Here is an 11678-nt window from a genome sequence, read left to right as displayed (position 1 = left end):
CTAGCTTGTCGGCCCCGCGCAGCTTGCCGCGGGTGCCCGCCGCTCCACCTGGCCGCTACTGCCGCGCCGTCCCGCCTCAACCATTGCTGCGCCGCGGCCTCGATCTGTCGCCGTGCCCCGGTGGCCTTGCACCGCCGCGCCCCCTCGGGCACAAGCGCCCGCAACCAGCGCCCGCCCCGTTAACCACTGCCCGAATCCACTATGGCCCTTGTGCCTATGACACATGGGGCCCGTCCCTGGAACGTTAAAAAAAGAGATTAAGAAAAAGAATAATAAATAAAAATATTAATTAATCAATTAATTTACTTAATTAATCCTGTTAGTTAACCTATCTAACTATTGTTAATTAATTGAACAGTAATTAGATTAGTTAAACCCTAGTTAGAATAAACAGAGTATGACACGCGGGACCCACACGTTAGTTTGACCAGTCAACACATCTGTTGACTGCTGACGTCATGATGACGTCAGCAAACACTATTCTGGATAATGTTGGAGTAAATTTATTGGATAAATCCTAAAAATGATTTTAAAACTTTAGAAAATTATACAAAATAAACTGTAGCTTGGATCAAAAAACTTTGTACATGAAGGTTGCTCAGAACAACGAGACGAACCCAGAAACGCAGCCCGTTCGTGTGTCACGCATCCCTAACCTATCGAACTCGCAACTTTCCCCCTCCGGCTCCTCTACCCGAAAACATGAAACACCGGGGATACTTTCCCGGATGTTTCCCCCCTTCACCGGTATCACTTCCTACTGCGTTAGGTCACCTCTAGCACCGCGTATTGCCATGCTATGCTTTGTGATACTTTGATTGCTCTGTTATTTATTGTATTCCCCCTCTGTTACTTCTTTCCGGTAGACCCCCAGGTTGCCGATGACCTCCCCAGTTCGACTACGGAGTTGATGACCCCTCCTTGCCAGAGCAATCAGGCAAGCCCTCCCCCCCTTGATCACTAGATATCGCCTATTCTTCTCTATACTGCTTGCATTAGAGTAGTGTAGCATGTTACTGCTTTCCGTTAATCCTATTCTGATGCATAGCCTGTCATTGTTGCTACAGTCATTGATACCTTACCCGCACTCCTAAATGCTTAGTATAGGATGCTAGTTTATCATCATTGGCCCTACATTCTTGTGAGTCTGCCTTGCTATACTATTGGGCCGTGATCACTCGGGAGGTGATCACGGGTATATACTATACATACATACATACATACTATACAGATGGAGAATAAAGTCGGGTCAGCTCGATGAGTACCCGCAAGTGATTCTGATGAGGGGGCTGAAAGGACAGGTGGCTCCATCCCGGTAGAGGTGGGCCTGGGTTCCCGACGGCCCCCGACTGTTACTTTGTGGCGGAGCGACAGGGCAGGTTGAGACCACCTAGGAGACAGGTGGGCCTGGCCCTGTTCGGCGTTCGCGGATACTTAACACGCTTAACGAGATCTTGGTATTTGATTTGAGTCTGGCCATTTGGTCTATACGCACTAACCATCTACGCGGGAGTAGTTATGGGTATCCCGGCGTCATGGTATCAGCCGAAACCTTCTTGACGTCAGCGACTGAGCGGCGCGCGCCGGGTTGGACTGCGTTAACGCAACTTCCTTTGTAATGGAGGTTGCTAGGTCTGCTCACCGGCCGCGTATGCAACGTGCAGGTGTGCAATGGGCGATGGGCCCAGACCCCTGCGCGCATAGGATTTAGACCGGCGTGCTATCCTCTCTGTTGTGCCTAGGTGGGGCTGCGACGTGTTGATCTTCTGAGGCCGGGCATGACCCAGGAAAGTGTGTCCGGCCAAATGGGATCGAGCATGTTGGGTTATGTGGTGCACCCCTGCAGGGAAGTTAATCTATTCGAATAGCCATGATCTTCGGTAACAGGACGACTTGGAGTTGTACCTTGACCTTATGACAACTAGAACCGGATACTTAATAAAACACACCCTTCCAAGTTCCACAGACAACCCGGTGATCGCTTTTCCATAGCGCGACGAGGGGAGGATCGCAGGGTAGGATTATGCTATGCGATGCTACTGGAGATGCTACTTGGAGATGCTACTTGGAGGACTTCAGTCTACTCTCTTCTACATGCTGCAAGACGGAGGCTGCCAGAAGCATAGTCTTCGATAGGACTAGTTATCCCCCTCTTATTCTGGCATTCTGCAGTTCAGTCCACTGATATGGCCTCCTTACACATATACCCATGCATATGTAGTGTAGTTCCTTGCTTGCGAGTACTTTGGATGAGTACTCACGGTTGCTTTCTTCCCCCTTTTCCCCCTTTCCTTTCTTTCTGGTTGTCGCAACCAGATGCTAGAGTCCAGGAGCAAGACGCCACCGTCGACGACGACCCCTACTACACCGGAGGTGCCTACTACTACGTGCAGCCCGCTGACGACGACCAGGAGTAGTTAGGAGGATCCCAGGCAGAAGGCCTGCGCCTCTTTCGATCTGTATCCCAGTTTGTGCTAGCCTTCTTAAGGCAAACTTGTTTAACTTATGTCTGTACTCAGATATTGTTGCTTCCGCTGACTCGTCTATGATCGAGCACTTGTATTCGAGCCCTCGAGGCCCCTGGCTTGTATTATGATGCTTATATGACTTATTTATGTTTTAGAGTTGTGTTGTGATATCTTCCCGTGAGTCCCTGATCTTGATCGTACACATTTGCGTGCATGATTAGTGTACGATTGAATCGGGGGCGTCACATGTGGTTTTATGTTTTAATTAGTGTTTGTGCCAAGTAGAGCCTTTGGGAAGACTTGGGTGAACTCTTTATGATCTTTCTGTAAAAAACAGAAACTTTAGCGCTCACGAGAATTGCTATAACTTTTTACTGGAGAGTGATTTTAGGTTGATTCTTTTTGCAGATGATTAATAGACAAATTCCTAAGGTCCAACAATTTATTTAATATTTTTTGGAGTTACATAAGTATTCAAGTGATACAGATTGCTACAGACTGTTCTGTTTTTGACAGATTCTGTTTTCTATGTGTTGTTTGCTTATTTTGATGAATCTATGAGTAGTATCGGAGGGTATGAACCATAGAGAAGTTGTAATACAGTAGGTATTACACTAATATGAATTTAGAATGATTTCACAACAGTACCTAATTGGTGATTTATTTTCTTATACTAACGGAGCTTACGAGTTTTGTTTTGAGTTTTGTGTTGTGAAGTTTTCAAGTTTTGGTTAACGATTCGATGGACTATGGAATAAGGAGTGGAAAGAGCCTAAGCTTGGGGATTCCCACGGCACCCCAAGGTAATATTCAAGGACAACCAAGATCCTAAGCTTGGGGATGGCCCGGATGGCATCCCCTCTTTCGTCTTCGTTCATCCGTAACTTTACTTGGAGCTATATTTTTATTTACCACATGATATGTGTTTTGCTTGGAGCATCATTTTATTTTGTTAGTATTTGCTTGATGTTATTTATAATAATGTTTTGCATCTTTATTTTCAACAAAAATGTCAAGGATAGCCTTTACCATGCTTATTTTGCATGTATACATGTTGCTGTTTCAAAACAGAAAGTTTACCGCTGTTGCAAAAATTCCCTAGAAAAGTAAGAAAGTGATATAATGGTAAATCTTTTTGCACAATGAGCTCTGTTAAATCTTCTATAGCGTAGTATTTTTCTTATAACTTTTGGAGTTAGGGAAGTATGATGAATCTTGCATTCTTTACAGACTATACTGTTTTGCCAGATTGCTGTTATGTTTGCATTGTTTGCATATGTTTGATTGTTTAATGATTCTATTTGAGGATAGGAGTGTTAAATATGCAGAGACACTTTGTATGCAATGTTGAATAATAATTTTAGTAATTTTTTACAGTAGAGAATGAAAAGGTTTTTGCATTGTTTTATACTAACTTATCTCACGAGTTCTTGTTGAGTTTTGTGTGGATGAAGTTTTTGAGATTTAGGGAAACCGTGATATAAAAGGAATTAAGGAGACACAAAAGCTCAAGCTTGGGGATGCCCAAGTCACCCCAAGGTAATATTCTAAGATGTCTCAAGCACCTAAGCTTGGGGATGCCCGGTAGGCATCCCATCTTTCTTCTTCAACAATTATCGGTTAGTATCGGTTCAACCAAAGTTTTTGCTTCTTCACATGAGTCGTGCTATCCTTGCAATGCCATTTTATTTTGTTTTGCTTGCTGTTTGAATAAAATACCAAGATCTGAAATTCTTAAATGTTAGAGAGTCTTCACATAGCTACATAATTATTTAACTACTCATTGATCTTCACTTATATCTTTTTGGAGTAGTTTGTCATTTACTCGTGTGCTTCACTTATATCCTATGAGTAAATGGTTGAATGAGTTGAATATCATAAATCTGAAATTATATATGCTTCATATGCTTATCCCATGGTGAGTAATGACTTCACATATAAAAAGTAGAGGTTGTAAATTTATTGAAGGTTAGCAAATATTGTATTGGTCACTTGAACAATTCATAAAAGAATATTGAAGGAAGAGAGATTTCACATATAAATATACTATCATGGAAATCTTTTGTAGTTGTGAGCACTCATTAAAATATGAGATGCTAAAAGGTTGAAGTTGAACAAGGAAGACAACGTAATGGGTTATGTTTTCCTATATCTGAAAAGTTATATTGTCTTGGATCATCCAACATGCTGAGCTTGCCTTTCTCCCTCATGCTAGCCAAATTCTTTGCACTAAGTAGATATACTACTTGTGCTTCCGCATATCCTTTAAACCAGTTTTGCCATGAGATTCCACCATACCTACCTATGGATTGAGTAAGATCCTTCAAGTAAGTTGTCATCGGTGCATGCAATAAAAATTGCTCTCTAAATATGTATGACTTATTAGTGTGAACAAAGTAAGCTTTATACGATCTTGTTATGGAAGCAATAAAAGCGACGGACTGCATAATAAAGGTCCATATACAAGTGGCAATATAAAGTGACGTTTTTTGCATTAAGATTTTGTGCATCCAACCATAAAAGCGCATGACAACCTCTGCTTCCCTCTGTGAAGGGCCTATCTTTTACTTTTATCTTCTACCCTTATACAAGAGTCATGGTGATCAACACCTTTCCTTTTTACATTTTTTCCTTTGGCAAGCACTTTGTGTTGGGGTGATCCAGATATATATATCCACTTGGATGTGGGCGTTCATAAATTATTATTGTTGACATTACCCTTGAGGTAAACGGTTGGGAGGTGAAACTATAAGCCCCTATCTTTATCTGTGTTCGGTTCAAACTTTGGACCCATAAATATCATGTGAGTGTTAGCAATTGTGAAAGACTAAATGATAGTTGAGTGTGTGGAGTTTGGTAAATCAAAGCTCTGACATAGACCCTTCCTAAAAATAAGATGAATTGCAATTGTTTGATGACTGAGAATGTGGTTTGCTAGTTTTCAAGAAAGTTTATGGTCTATGCTTTAACCTGTGAATAGCTTGTTACTTGATCATGAAAAGTTTTATGATATGAGCTACTGTTATGACATATAATGATGCTAGAAAAGGTGACTGAAATTATCATTGATCAAACTTGTGCACCTTCTAGCATTCACACTTCATAAATTCTTTCTTTTATCATTTACCTACTCGAGGACGAGCAGGAATTAAGCTTGGGTATGCTGATACATCTCCAACGTATCTATAATTTATGAAGTATTCATGCTATTATATTATCCATCTAGGATGTTTTATATGCATTTCTATGCTATTTTATATGATTTTTGGGACTAACCTATTAACCTAGAGCCCAGTGCCAGTTTCTGTTTTTTCCTTGTTTTGAGTTTTACAGAAAATGAATACCAAATGGAGTCCAATTGACGTGCCAATTTTTAACGAATTTTTGTGGACCAAAAGAAGCCCCAGTAGTGCAAGAGTTAGGCCAGAAGAGTCCCGAGCTGCCCATGAGGGTGGGGGCCACGCCCACTCCCCTAGGGCACGCCCCCTGCCTTGTGGACAGCCCGGAGACCCCCCTGACGTGAAACCTACGCCAAAAAATCATATAAATATTGAAACCTCCAGAAAATAACCTAGATCGGGAGTTCCGTCGCCGCAAGCCTCTGTAGCCACCAAAAACCAATCGGGACCCTGTTCTGGCACCCTACCGGAGGGGGGATCCCTCATCGGTGGCCATCTTCATCATCCGGTGATCTCCATGACGAGGAGGGAGTAGTTCACCCTTGGGGCTGAGGGTATGTATCAGTAGCTATGTGTTTGATCTCTCTCTCTTGTGTTCTTGAGGTGATACAATCTTGATGTATCACGGGCTTTGCTATTATAGTTGGATCTTATGATGTTTCTCCCCCTCTACTCTCTTGTAATGGATTGAGTTTTCCCTTTGAAGTTATCTTATCGGATTGAGTCTTTAAGGATTTGAGAACACTTGATGTATGTCTTGTCGTGCTTATCTATGGTGACAATGGGATATTCACGTGATTCACTTGATGTATGTTTTGGTGATCAACTTGCGGATTCGATGAATCTATGCATAGGGGTTGGCACACGTTTTCGTCTTGACTCTCCGATAGAAACTTTGGGGCACTCTTTGAAGTACTTTGTGTTGGTTGAATAGATGAATCTGAGATTGTGTGATGCATATCGCATAATCATGCCCACGGATACTTCAGGTGACAATGGAGTATCTAGGTGACATTAGGGTTTTGGTTGATTTGTGTCTTAAGGTGTTATTCTAGTATGAACTCTATGATAGATCAAACGGAAATAATAGCTTCATGTTATTTTACTACAGACTCTTGAATAGATAGATCAAAAAGGATAACTTTGAGGTGGTTTCGTACCCTAGCATAATCTCTTTGTTTGTTCTCTGCTATTAGTGACTTTGGAGTGACTCTTTGTTGCATGTTGAGGGATAGTTATCTGATCCAATTATGTTATTATTGTTGAGAGAACTTTCACTAGTGAAAGTATGAACCTTAGGCCTTGTTTCCTACCATTGCAATACCGTTTACGCTCACTTTTATCGCTTGCTACCTTGCTGTTTTTATATTTTCATATTACAAAAGCCTATATCTACCATCCATATTGCACTTGTATCACCATCTCTTCGCCGAACTAGTGCACCTATACAATTTACCATTGTATTGGGTGTGTTGGGGACACAAGAGACTCTTTGTTTTTTGTTTGCAGGGTTGTTTGAGAGAGACCATCTTCATCCTACGCCTCCCACGGATTGATAAACCTTAGGTCATCCACTTGAGGGAAATTTGCTACTGTCCTACAAACCTCTGCACTTGGAGGCCCAACAACGTCTACAAGAAGAAGGTTGTGTAGTAGACATCAAGCACTACGCTCTGAGTCTGGGTTGTTACCCTTACTGAATATGGCATGGTAAGCCGGCAATACACATAAGTATCACAGGTATGGTATTTATTTAATTATGATTATATGATGTTTTGATAAACCGACCCTGGTTATGGACGATGCAGTCACCAGTGGTTTTTATGGGGCATTATGACCCGCCTTAGGGTGAACCACCAAGGCACTTGTGCTCTGTTTGTATGCAGGGTTTTATGACAATATGATCAGCAAAACTGATAATGATTATGAGCATACACATTGGATCGTCAAATAAGATCAACCAGTTCATAAGTGTTATGCAAATCAACATGCGCGATGGCATGGAAGATCATTGTTTTCAAGCTAGCCTATTACAAGGCAACAGACGATCTAGAACAATAAGTGTTTGATAAAGTTTTTGACTGGCAGATGCTAAGCCGGCCTTCAGATTATTGGTCTTGGCCTTGGCGAGTTGAGGGTTCCAGGTCATCTAGCACTGGTTCATCGTCCTCATCTTCACCCATTGGCTGGAAGTCAGAGGTTGCCCAGTTGATCCTAGGCAAAGCTTTTAATACAACCTCGTCACTAATAAGTGTTGACGGGTCAATGTTAGGGGCAAAAGTGTGCTTACGAATTGGAGGAGTAAGGTCCTGGGATTCATGGATTGGCGCTTTGACCTTCTTGTTGTCAGCATCATAAACCGCCTGATAATGTGACAGGTTGGTGTCCTCGGCTAGTTTGCTTTCTAGCGGGTGCATTTCTCTTGCTATAGCTGCAAAATCATCAGCGCTGAAGGGAGACCCGTCTTCCTTGACACTGGGGCAACCAATGGCCAAGTCTTCCAGGTCAAGATCTACTTGCCATGCTTTAGCCCGGGTCAGCACGGTGATGGCACCGGCTCTAGCAGATGATTTCTTCAGCTCTTCAACTCGTTGGGGCAGCATAGATAACTTCTCCAACGTGTCCTTGATGAGGGTTGGTGGTTGTTTGTCGGTGGAAATGACACCTATGGCATCAAATGGGATCCCTACTACGGTTGCGGGGTGCGGGGTTGAGGGAAGAGCGGGGTCGGCAGTCGGTTCAAGCACACAGATCGTTTACCCAGGTTCGGGCCGCAAGGATGCGTAATACCCTAGTCCTGCTTTAGTGTCTATTTGAGTGTTCTTGGAGTTCTTGAGCTAGCTACGATGAGTAACTTGTCAACGGGTCCGAATCCCTCTCCAGTATGCCTCGGCCCTCCTTTTATAGTCAAGGGGATCGCCACAGTGGCACACAGGAGGTGGCATCGGTGCATAGTGGCTAAGCTTATCGCTAGCCATTACGGGACAAGACGCATTTAATGCGTCCCTTAGGTGTCCCCTTCACTTTATCGGGGACGGCAACCAGCCCCCGTCCCGTCAGTCGCCGCTCCACCTCGCTCCGACACACGTCCAGGCCAGCGGTGCGCATGGCGCCATGTAGGCTGGTAGGCTACTGAGGTGGCACGGTGGTAGGGCATTCACAAAGATTTACATGCCACCATATAGGCGCTCGTTGAGTTGGCCTGAAAGCCTCATGTCGACATGCAGGTGCCTGCCTAGCTGGTGGGCTGGCAGCTGCATTGGAGTGGTGGTGGAGCCTTGGCAGGTGCAGGCCTGGCTGTGGCCTCGCTGATGTCCTCGACAAGGGCCTTGCCGGGGCCCCGGCAAGGGTCTTGTCGTGGTACCACGGTCGTCCCCGGCAAGGATCTTGCCGGAGGTCTTGTGGATGCCTTCGACAAGGGTCTTGTCGAGGCTCGTCGTCTTCTGATCTTTGTCTTCACAAAGATCTGCATGCCACCATGGAGGCGCCTCCTGAGCCTTGGTCCCAATATGGTTGGTGGCGTTCGGAAACCTTGGGCTCAAGGGTGGCGCGCTCTGCTAGCGTTCGGGCGAGTTGCCTCGGCAAGGTTCCTGCCGGAGCTGGGGAGGCCACCCTGGCAAGGGCCTTGCCGGGGGAGTCCACCTTGCCCTCTTGGCCATTGCGTCCCTAGTCTTGGCGTTGCTTTGACCATCTTGTGGCTTTGACTTCTTCCAGTGCCCTGCTAAGTGTGTCCGTGGGCGCGGCTCTGACTGCCCGTGCACAAGTAACGGGCACAAAGTAGTGCCCCTACTTTAGTACACCGACAGGAGCCCCCGGGCCTGGGCCACACATAAGCGTAACGCCTTGTTGGGCTAGGCCCAAAAGGGTGCGCGGGCAGGCGGGGCGGTTTTTACCGCAGTAACTTTTCCGTCCGCTATGCTTCCCCAAGACCCGTGTTGAATGCGTGACGTGGGGATCGTGCGCGGGGATGACTGAAGCACGCTTCCATCATCCCGCGGTGAAATAATGAAGGGATGGCCTGCGTGTCCATTGGAAACTGCAGGGTCGTCGTTCCACGTCTCCCACTACGACCGCCCCTCGCGCCACGTACACCGCATGCACGGCGCGGGGTGGACGACTGCTGCATGGAATATGGGAAGGCGTGTGTGCATGGGTCGACACCCACGCGCCTTCAATTGGGCGAGGAGGATGGTCGACGGCCTCGCCTGTTGCCACTTTAATGGGATGGACTGGTTGAGAGAGGCAGCCGGACCTCGACGCCGCGCTAGATAGGTTGCCGGGCGATGCGGACCTCACAGTTAGTCCTGGCCATGGGAAGCCCGGCCCGGCCAGCCCTGCCGGACCCGGCCCGACGCTGTCCCCGGCCCAGGCTCGGGCCTAGATTTAGAGCCCAAAGGCCGGGCCGGGCCAGGCCCGGGCCCGTAGTTTTTGCATTTTCCTGATGGTTGGGCCGGGCCGGCCCGGAGCCCGATGAGCTTTTACGTGTTCGGGCCGTGCTCGGGCCCAAAAAAATAGGCCCGATGGCCGGGCCGGGCCCGGGCCTGTGTTTTTTGCATCGGGCTTGGCTAGGCCCGGCCCGAGGTTTGGCATGGTATACTCACAGTGCTCAAGGAGCGCATCGAGCCCATCATCAGCCGCGTCGGCGGAATCCAGAGGGTGGAGGGCCAGTGTCGGGACTAGGCGCCCCCTTTCTTGTCGTCGTTGCAAGTTCATGACCAAGACAATTTCTATCTTTAGTTAGAACCGCAACAACAACTGATGTAATATAACTCTGCAGTACTTTTGATATGATGCATGTTATTTCCCTGTTCAACCTCTCTTTGTACGTCCACCCTACGTTTATCGGGTAGGCTTTCCGGCGTGTAAAACCAAACCGCTGCGCTTTGAAGGATGGATCCTTTAGCGGCCGGCAGGGTGTGCTTGCTGCTGTGCGAACCACCTTGCCGTTCTCAGCGCGACCGCTCGAACTGTCGAGCAGACTCGAGACAGAGCAAGAGTGTTGCCAATAGCGGAAGGCCACCCTACCATTCTCGACGCAGCCGCTCGATCTATTGAGCGGACTCGAAACAGACCAAGGGCATGCCAATAATGGAAGGGCCCCACTGCATGCAGGTTTCTCATACAGAGGGAAGATCTCCGAGGAGAACAACCTTATAAAAAAGGTAATTACTCAGAGTTTTTGCTTGACTTAGCTTTTTGGTCGCCACGCGAACTCTTGCCGCATCCGCTGACGGGGCTGCTCGCTCGGTCGCCTTCTTCCTTGGAAGCCATGGCGATGAAGTACTATTGAACCAACTATCGAACCAAGATTCTCTCAACTGCGCCCCCTACCTGGCGCGCCAAAGATGTCGGTGGAAACGACACCTATGGGATCAACTAGGATCCCTACTACGGTTGCGGGGCGCGAGGTTGAGAGAAGAGCGGGTTCGGCAGTTGGTTCAAGCACACAGATCGTTTACCCAGGTTCGGGCCGCAAGGATGCGTAATACCCTAGTCCTACTTTAGTGTCTATTTGAGTGTTCTTGGAGTTCTTGAGCTAGCTACGATGAGTAACTTGTCAAGGGGTCTGAATCCCTCTCCAGTAAGCCTTGACCCTCCTTTTATAGTCAAGGGGATCGCCACAGTGGCACACAGGAGGTGGCATCGGTGCACAGTGGCTAAACTTATCGCTAGCCATTACGAGACAAGACGCATTTAATGCGCCCCTTAGGTGTCCCCTTCACTTTATCGGGGAGGGCAACCAGCCCCCGTCCCGTCCGTCGCCGCTCCACCTCGCTCCAACACGCGTCCAGGCCAGCGGTGCACATGTCTCCATGTAGGCTAGCAGGCTGCTGAGGTGGCATGGTGGTAGGGCCTTCACAAAGATTTACATGCCACCACATAAGCGCTCATTGAGTTTGCCTAAAAGCCTCATGTCAACACGCAGGTTCCTGCCTAGCTTGTGCGCTGGCAGCTACATGGGAGTGGTGGTGGAGCCTTGGTGGGTGCGGGCCTGGCTGTTGCCTCGTGGATGTCCTCGGCAAGGGCCTTG

The sequence above is a fragment of the Triticum dicoccoides genome, chromosome 5B (assembly GCF_002162155.2).
Source record: "Triticum dicoccoides isolate Atlit2015 ecotype Zavitan chromosome 5B, WEW_v2.0, whole genome shotgun sequence".
Classification (NCBI taxonomy): Eukaryota; Viridiplantae; Streptophyta; class Magnoliopsida; order Poales; family Poaceae; genus Triticum; species Triticum dicoccoides.
The sequence above is the reverse complement of the archived record's forward strand: the minus strand, read 5'-3'. Positions refer to the sequence as shown.